Source organism: Lichenostomus cassidix, chromosome 5, assembly GCF_008360975.1.
Source record: "Lichenostomus cassidix isolate B80296 chromosome 5, HeHo_3.0, whole genome shotgun sequence".
Lineage (NCBI taxonomy): Eukaryota > Metazoa > Chordata > Aves > Passeriformes > Meliphagidae > Lichenostomus > Lichenostomus cassidix.
The window spans coordinates 34873693-34883262 of record NC_139486.1 but is presented as its reverse complement, the minus strand read 5'-3'; positions in this window follow the sequence as shown (position 1 = coordinate 34883262).

Sequence of the window (9570 nt, the reverse complement as noted above, 5' to 3'; positions counted from 1 at the left end):
ACCCCACTGATGCTCCTGGATGAGAAGATGGTGATGCAAGAATCAAGCATTGTCTCATGGTTATACTGCTTTTCCAGCTGGCAAGCACTACATGCCACTCTGCTGTGTGTGCCACTTGCATCTCTGGATATGGGGAAAGACGGATAAAATCAGGAAGGAATCTCCTGGAAGAGTTATCACAGAGTGGAAGCAGTGCCCACCATGACCAACCTGGGGCCTGTCCATGGGGCAGCTGGACTGCGAACAAAAACTTGAAGGGACTTCAATATTTGTTAAACCTTCAGAACTTCATTGTTCAAGCAAGACAGTATAGCAGAACCTGATGGACTAGACTGATCTTGCAACAGGGTGATTTTTCTATACCACACTGTTAATGCTAAATTTTTTTGTAAAATCTGGGTTGGTCTCTGCTATATAGCAACTGTTTTGCACATACTTAAGGATGCAACTCACTAAAAATAGGTACAGAATTAAGTTAACCCTATCACAGTGTAGTCAACCCCATTATTTGGCACCATGTGGCACAGCTACCCTGCCAAATTTAGTAGCTGTGGCAGGGAGGTGAGGTGGACTATGTACTGCTGACCTCCATACATGGTTACAAGTCCCCTTCCAACCTGCCTAATGATGAGAACTTAATCTGGAGTATGCACAGAAGGAAAAAACCTAAATGTGATTGTGCCATTTCAATGCACATAATTAGCTAATAAAGGTCAGTCTCATTAGATGCTTTTCAGGGAAGGATCCACTGAAGGAAATTAAACACAACAAAAGAATTTTAACATGCTGTCCTCCCTTGCCTGCACCACACACTTCAAAGTGGATTCAATGAGAAACCAAATTTCTTGAATACGTGATGAAAGTGTTGATACACAGGCATTCTGTGACAATAGAAATGCATTTCTAAACTGTCAGAAGATCATTCAGTATCATGCAGAAGGCCTCTGCTTACTCCCTCACAGGACATAGTGGCTGTCCTGGGTCCATAAAGGAAGCTTGCCCCTGAACTACATGTCCTAATTTCCTCTCTACTGCCTAGTACCCAGAATCCCATCTCCCTCCCTGTCCCAGGCAGTCAAGCTCCTACACAGCACCTTGATATGCCTTTTCTTTTGATTTCTGCATATTCTGCCTCCTTCAACTACGTGTCAACAGAAGCTGCTTGTTTTTATACAATATATGCTACTACTATATGCTAGCCTTTTTTTTCTGGTAAAAATCAGATTTGCTCTAGCTGGCCAGAAGCAGTTCTTCATTCAGTGTTGCCTTGCACCTGCTCTGCCTCTGCTTTCTCTGTTATTTTTTGGAACCTACCCTTTCAGGACAGGGATGCGCAGGCAGCAGACATTAAGCAGGGAACTGCTCCACCCAGTGGGTGCAAGCAGCAGACAACACACACAATTCCTTAGACAAGCATAGGAAACCTAGCGTGGAGGTGTTTGAGCACAGGATGCATACCCCTGTCCCTCGGGGACATCACATCCCATCATGCCCCATCTTCAGCTGCTCCCACTCCAAGTGACACGATGCAGTTGGGAAATCAGGTCTGAACCCACAGAAGAGCTGCACCCAGTACTGTGTTACTCGTAATGCTGGATGCTGGCTTTGGGCCTGTCTACAAAGGCTGGACAGTTGCATGGTCCCTGTCCTGGACATCATAGAGTCCCCAGGCTGATACCAGTGGGTCTGAAACCCTGGTCAGCTGGTTAGCTGAGAGGACATGGTGCACATAATCCTGGCAAGGGAATGAATGGGCTGCTACAGGTGTGGGCAGGCAGGACCCGTTACACCAAAAGTAGCACAGTGCAAATATATTTTTGCTAGTCTGACCCCCTGAAACCAGGCTGTGAATCAAGAAGTCCTTACTTTGAGTAGTGCAGCATATCAAAGCTTGTGTGCTGAACACACATTCCTGTAAAGCATAACCACAATATACTGATAGATGAGGGCCAGGAAAATCTGTTTCTGCCCACGCCCTGGCCCTTCCCTCTCATGCACTTGGCACCGGGCACAGCCAGGCAGGCTTTTGTATCAGTCAATACCAAGGGCTCAGCAAACAGATGATGTGAAGCTGGGGCAGAAGCACTCCTGCTCTGCTGATTCACCCAGGCAGGCAGTCCAGGCCAGTCGCATTATCATCAGCTCTGAAATGTTAACTGCCAAATCCCCTGGGGGGAGGATAATAACTCAAAGGAGGGACAAGGTCAGAGGATACGCAGTTTACAGAAATACTTTAAGGTTGAAACTAAGTACAGCACTATTTTGGGAGGAGGTAAGCCTGGGCAATAAACCACTGAACAATAGAGGTTACTGAAAATTAGCTGCAGGGCTGGATTTCTGCCTACCCCTTTTGGCAAGGGGGTAAACCTAAGGGAGGCTTTAAAAAGTGTGTTGTGTCACAAGCAGCCTTAGATGTAAAGTGAAGACTTCTGTGTTCCTCACATGAAACAGCCAGTTAAGGCTTGACCCTCAAGTACTCTTTGCAGGAGACTAGAATGACTCCAGGCCACCCTGTGCCAAGACAGCTCTTAGTTAATGATCTAATCCTTGTATTTTTAGGCAAGAGTCAGCAATATTATTCCATTTCCTGTGTTAAAGCAGAGTACTGTTACTATTATTATTTGATAGCTTTGTCCTGCAATGGCTGTGAGAGCATCACGAAAGTTCATCTGAATTGTACAAGGTGCTGCATAGATTTATAATTGATGGTGCCTCCTTAAAGCATCCCCAATGCCTTACACCAGGTGGTTCAGTTCAGTGCATAGCAAAGCATGGCAATCATTGTTCTCTGACCAGAAACAGACTGGAGCTCTTTGAGGCCTTGCTCCCTCATAGTGCATCGATGGTCTGTCAGGCAACTTCTGATATCAGGTAACTTCTCTGCTCCCCCAAGCTTCTGGAAGGATGCTGAACATACCATGGCAGAGATCTGGGGAAGAACTGGAGCCTGAGATCACTTCAGTGTTAGGGTTTCACAGAGAACAGGCTTCTTACCCCTGAGAGGACCTGGGCTAGAGGAGAAGGCTAAGATGTCAGGGGGACCCTCCCCAACCAGGCTGTGACTACAGCACTAAAATAAGCTTTTAAGCAGGGGCAGCATCTCTCCACTCCTCCTCTCCAAATTCACATCAGGCTTTAACAGTGCTTCTGACTTGGGCTAGCTGGCCTGGAATGGACCACTCACTCAGCTTACTGTGTTTTTGCATAATTAATATTCTATTCACCTTGACAATGTGGATAAAAGAGAAGCGCATTTATTTCAAATCTATGTTGTTAAGTTTTATGAAGCTGCTCCCTGGATGAACAAATAGTTGTAGGAAGGTGTAAAGATTCCCAATTGCAACTATACATGTATTTGTTCTCTGCTCTGCAACTCCATGCATTGCCAGCTATGCAATGACTGCCAAGTACTTGTGGGACTGATGAGGCATTTCAACCTAGCGTCAAATGCTGAGAATTCTGTAGAGCAGAGGAACACGACCTGTCAGAGTTGGCCAAAGAGGTCATTTTGATTTGAAGGATGAGCCCAGCAGGAAAATGAGATGATGTATCATCTTGAATGTCAATGTGATTTCTGGACCAGCCTCACTGACTGCATCACCTTTGGCCTCATGGTTCAGCTGATGTCAGCCCTTTGGTTCCTCATGGTTCAGCTGATGTCTCCCTGAGAAAAACAGCTAGAGAATCTGAAATAACTTGCATTTGATGAGCAGAGAGGAAGACATCTGTGTGTTTTTTAAATATCCTCTATCCTCCTTGCTGGGCTGCAGCACTTGCAAACATTATGTAGGATAAGGACCAGACTCACATCATTGTGGCAGTAGTGATGATGCAAAGTGCTGCAGCTCCCAGGAGGACCGGCAAGTCTCTGCATGAGTCGCTACTGATATTATACAGTCTCTTTCCTACAAGAGCATCAGCAGGACATCAGGGAATTGCATTTGCTCACAGAGTCCAAGAATTAGATTCTCAACACATTTCTTACAAGCAGAAGTATAATAAGAATGAAAGAAGAAAATCCATCGGAGAAAAATAGTAGCTTGGCAAGTTACCTGTTGGCATTCTTTCACCTCCTTTTTGAGGTCAGGAATGGAGTCAGTTTTTGGAAGTACTTCCAGTTTGGCTGAGCCACATTTTCTTTTAGCAGAAATGAGATAGTTGCAGAAGGATGAGCTTCCAGCAGCAAGTGAATTAAGTTTTGTGTTCCATTCTTGCTGATTGTTGCCAGGAAGGCTAGAGCTCATTACACTCAACTTCGTTACTAAATTGTTTGTCTTGCCTTTACTCCTTTTGCCCTGGGGGGACCACAGAGATAGAATGCTCTTCAGCCAAATCTATAAGGACAAATTTTTCAACACTCATCAAACTGCTTGTTCTTTTTCAGCTTGGTCAACTGAATACTGCTTATTGCTTCAGCTCTGAGCCTACTGTAGAAAAAGGGCTGAAAGAAAGGGATGGTGATGGCAACAGACATAGAGGGAAGAACAGACTGACCTTCAGGACATTGTTGGGGCACAGGCCTGCAGAGGATATACTGCCTCCTGTTGCCCTTTCTTTTAATTGATATACTCGATGTGGATGCAAATTTGTGGTCCCAGGCACGAGTGGCAGCCCCAAACTGCACCCAGCTGCTCCTTGGATCCAGTGAGCTGCCAGCTGCCCCTAGGAAAGAACCTCCTAATGTGGCAAAAGCTCTGTTTCATAAAACCTGTGAGCGAACCAGATGTTCATTTACAGATGAAGCATTCCAGCATTGTTTTTGTCCTTACCTTACTTACATAACTGGAAGCATGAAAAAAGTCAGCAATTTTCTTTTAGCTGATGAACACTTGGAGCAGCAATTTTACAGATTATGCTTATTGGTTAAACTGATTCCACCTCCACTTTACACCCAGCTAAACAACTGAAAACTTCATCCTGAGAAACACTAAGGTGCAGCTGGGGTATTTTCTGCTTCTGCTTTAAGATTAGCAACCACATCCATTAGCTCACAACAGCGGATGTAAAAAGCAGAAACTGCACATTTCTTATCACTTGACAGCTGATTCTACCCACTGAGAAGAAACTCTGCTGTCTACAGCCTTGATTCAGCACAGCAGGAGGAAAATGGCCTATGACAATCACACTACACATCTAAAACTCCTTACAACCTTAAAAAAGGTAGGAGGAGAGACAGGGACTGAACAGAGCTGCCACTTATAAAAAGTTAAAGGAGCATTCTTGAGACATGTGAGTTTTGCTAGAAAACCAGGATCTGCAACTCTTTTAAGCTCCAGCCTGCATCTGTGGAAGATGAGGAACAAGAGGAAAATAGGCGAATCATGCAATAAAATCATTACATGCTTTCTCTTACCAGGGAACTGCCACCAAACTGCTGCCAAACTACCAGCATGTCGTCTTCTTTCTCACGACAGCTATGTCATATCAATAGCATTTACTTGCTGAGACACACACAGTTACCCCTCAGAAACACGGCTGAAAATCAAAGATAAATCAGCCCCAGTTTCTTAAAGAAAATGCAATATTTATTCTGGAAATAACACGTGAACAAACAGATTAAAAATTATAATTGTAGGTTTGGGATCTTTTTCCCAGCAGGTAGCATTTAAGTCTGCAAAGGAGAGCAATTTATTGCAGTAAGCTGGGCTTCAAGGCAGTCCCCAAGTGTGGCTACACCACCTCTTTTCACCATTCCACAGTAGCTCCTGCACAGCGGTTTTTATTAGCAGAGAGCACTGCTCCTACACGACACCTTTTACCAGCGGATTTCAAAACACGTAACAAAGCCGAGCTCTTGTGCCCATTGTCCTCACTGGGAATGTGAGAGAGAGACGTGAAATGACTTGTCCAAGATTATTTTGTCCCTGAAGAGACGGCACACGCCGGGCCGGGCGCCGGGGTCTCTCCCGGGCAGCGAGCGCAGACCCCGCTGCTGCCAGCAGAGGGCGCTCCGGCCCTTCCAGCCCTCACGGCCCTTCCAGCCCTCACGGCCCTTCCAGCCCTCACGGCCCTTCCAGCCCTCACGGCCCTTCCAGCCCTCACGGCTCTTCCCAGCCCTCACCGGCCCTTCCCAGCCCTCACCGGCCCTTCCCAGCCCTCACCGGCCCTTCCCGGCCCTCACTGGCCTTTCCCGGCCCTCACGGCCTTTCCCGGCCCTCACGGCTCTTCCCAACCCTCACCGGCCCTTTCCAGCCCTCACCGGCCCTTTCCAGCCCTCACGGCTCTCCGCAGTCCTCACGGCCCTCCCCAGCCCTCATGGCTCTCCTCAGAGCAGGGAAGGTGTAAGAACCGCGCTCCCTTTTCTGTCTTTTTACTTCGTGGGAAAGGAAAAAGGCCTCCAAGTGGCTTACCAGGGTCTCTGTGCCCCTCAGCCAAGCAGCTGTGCATATCTTCCGTGCCGGCCGTCTCTTGCCGCTCCCGGAGCCGCTCTGCGCCCCACAGCGAAAGGACCCCCGCAGGTGCCGCCCCGGGGCAGCGACGCAAGGACTGCTTACCTGATCCCACCGGGAGTCTGCTGCCCACTCGAGTACTGCCTGTCTCACAGAGAACTTTCCAGGTCTGCATCCACACGTGCTTTTAGCTACCTGCGGCAGGGAGGAGGAGAGAGTGCCCCGCAGGGTCAGCTAGAAAAGCCTTCGGGGGTGCCTGAAACCTTGATGGTGGCTGAATCAGCAGCAACTAAAAGTACCCTGTTACGGAGCACCAGTCCCACTAAAATACATCTGTGAGATACACTAGACACGTTCTGTGTCTAGTGACATGCACTTACACAGAATATGGCCTGATTTCTTCAGGTCAAGGTCAAAGACCTTGATATGTTCACTGGACCAGAGGACTCCAGCTAGAAGTTCTAACCAAGCTGCCACAGGAAAAATATTTGTTACACATCCTCGACCCTATATGCAAATATTGCTTGGAAAAGGTCGGGCATTTCTCAGGTGTTACATTCTCCATCTTTCAAGTCATCTGTTGGTTTTTTTTCCTTTTCAGACCATGGTCAGAAAAACACGTTAAAGATGAGGCTAGTACTTCGTGGCTCCTACTCACCTCCCATTCATCATTACACAAGTTGGTGTTCTCAGCCATGTGTGATCCCTCCTACTGCATCAGGCTACTTCCCAGCTGCCTGCCACGCCACAATCTGCTCTTCTCCCAGTTCCTGTCTGCCATTGAAGGCAATATAACATTGCAATCTGACAGCCATGCAAGCTGCCAAAATCCTACCCAACATGAGCCAGCACATCCTGAATTCACTGCAGATCTTCCTATTAGCTTCATCCGGCATGAATCAGAAATCCTGTTCACTGCTGAAAATCCTTTCCAAATCAAGGGGCTTTTGCCACCATCCGAGCAGCTCCCAGCCATCACAAGGCTGTTTCCAGAACTGGATGCTTGGTAAGACCAGTGACTCTAATGGGCAATAGAATCCACCCTGTGACACTCCAAAATCCACTTGCATCTAACAATGTCCAAGAGCTTTGAGTACATCTGAAGAAATCATAGTAATGATGGGAGAAGTGACTAGGTCCAAATTATTATGAGGCCAAAGAGAATAAAAGAGTCCTGAAGCCAAGTTACTGGCTCTGTCTTGGCAATAGCTTACTGCTTTCTTCTACCTTTTTAAAAAACATGGAGGAAAGCTGCCATGCACAAACATTTTTTTTATTGTCTCTCAATATACAAAGTACCTGACACAGCAAAAAGAAACCTCTCCATGGAGACCATGCAGTCCTGAAGCACATTGTGGAAATAGCTGTCAGGCCTCATGAACAAAAAGTGAATTACAAAGTGCATTAGAGTATCATTGTATCAGCTAATAACCTATGAAGGGTTTCTGGTTTTATCAGAGACAGTAGTTACAAAAAAAATTCTTATTATGCCTAGCTCATCCTCAGGGAACACAGCCGGATTAGTCTCTCTGGGATAAGTGCAAGTGCTTTGTCTTACCCAGGCAAGAGAGAGCTGTGATTTGCATCTGCAAGGTTCTAAGGACAGAAATGCCAAAGGGCTCAGCTGGGTAAATGGCCCCTGTCCAGAGCTTTACACCATTACTGTAAACCTAAAGGTATAACAGTTCCTTGCTGATCAGCTGTCATTTGACTTCACTGTAACCCTCGTATACCTACCTGGTTTCAGACACATCCTTTTCCCCCCCCCCCATCACCTGGTAGTGTTCATCCTTTCTTTCCCTTCCTCTGCCAAGGGATTGTGAATATATCCACAAGATGCTTGCTCAGAGCAGTGACATCCACAAGAAAGGGAAATTCTCTGAAGAGCTAACCCAGGCATTGGCCAAAAATTTGAGGTGAAACTGGCTTGCAGCTTGTCAGACCACTGGAGGGTCTCAGACATGGTGAGGGGTTAACAGGGGTTAACAGGACAGCACACCAGCTGGGAGCTCTTCATGACCCCCAGCACATCCCCACCTATTCTTCTGCCTGCTGTCCTGTTCTTGATTCCAGGGATTATTTGCACTCAAGACAACTGTGTGTGCCTCAAACCTGCCTTTTCCCCATCCTGTTTTCTTTTATTGGGTTTTCCAACTTCTCCAAGTGCAGCATAGGATTTTGTAATCCTCCCTGTTTCTCTGGTCTCTCCTTCTGACTTACCTGCTGGATGTTAGGTCCCCATCCATTTCCCCATTTTAGGAGTTTGGGGCATGCACATCCCTGCATTGTTCCACTTCCAGTGGTTCTGTCTCCAACCTTTTTTCCCATATGCATCAAAGTGTCTGAAGACACTGCAAGAATGTTCAATAGTTTAGGTGTTCTCTGGGAGGACAAGGAGCAGGTAGATGATGGAGACTGGACTTCAGTTCGAAGAAGGTAGTTCTTTGCTACTGCTTTTCAGTTTTACATCTCTCACTCTCAATCATCCTCATGTGTGGGCTGCATGCAATTCTGTCAGTCATGTTCATTGCCATTGGTTCCACTTTCAACTGGAGAAACCCAATACTCACTGAAACAGCAATGGATAAAATAGAACCTAAAGGACAGTCATCAGGCTATAAATTCCCATCCCTGAGGCAATGCATATTTTAAGCCAAATGAAGGAGATCTATCAAAAAAAGCTGAGAGAAAATAAAAACTAAGCTAACAGTCTGGTAATTGGGATGCTTCCCTGGAAGAAGCAATATCAAATCCCCTTGGAGAGAGGAAGCAATGAAGCAGAGTCTTCCAGTGTCCTGGATGAACTCTCTACCCCCACTGGGGTGTCTGTAGAAGGGATGTAATACTGGTATTTTCACTGTCTCTGTCACTTTCCCCCTACCACGTTGTCTTCTTGCTGGAAACTCTTAGAAGCCTTTGAAGCAGCCATGAAGTGCATGGAAAAAAGACTCAGTGCATACAAGCACCTACCTGCTTATCCCACTGAAGGGCCATGAAGCAAGCTGCTTCCTCAAAGGTTCCCTAGGCATATAAACTCACAGGATAATGAGTGGATGAATAATTAAAGGACAGGAAATAAAAGGTGGAAATAAGAAGCAAACCTTCATGACAGAGGGAGTTCACCAGGGTAGTATTAGAGGGATGAGTGTTGAAGGCTGTGATGTTTGGTGAACTTAGTAAA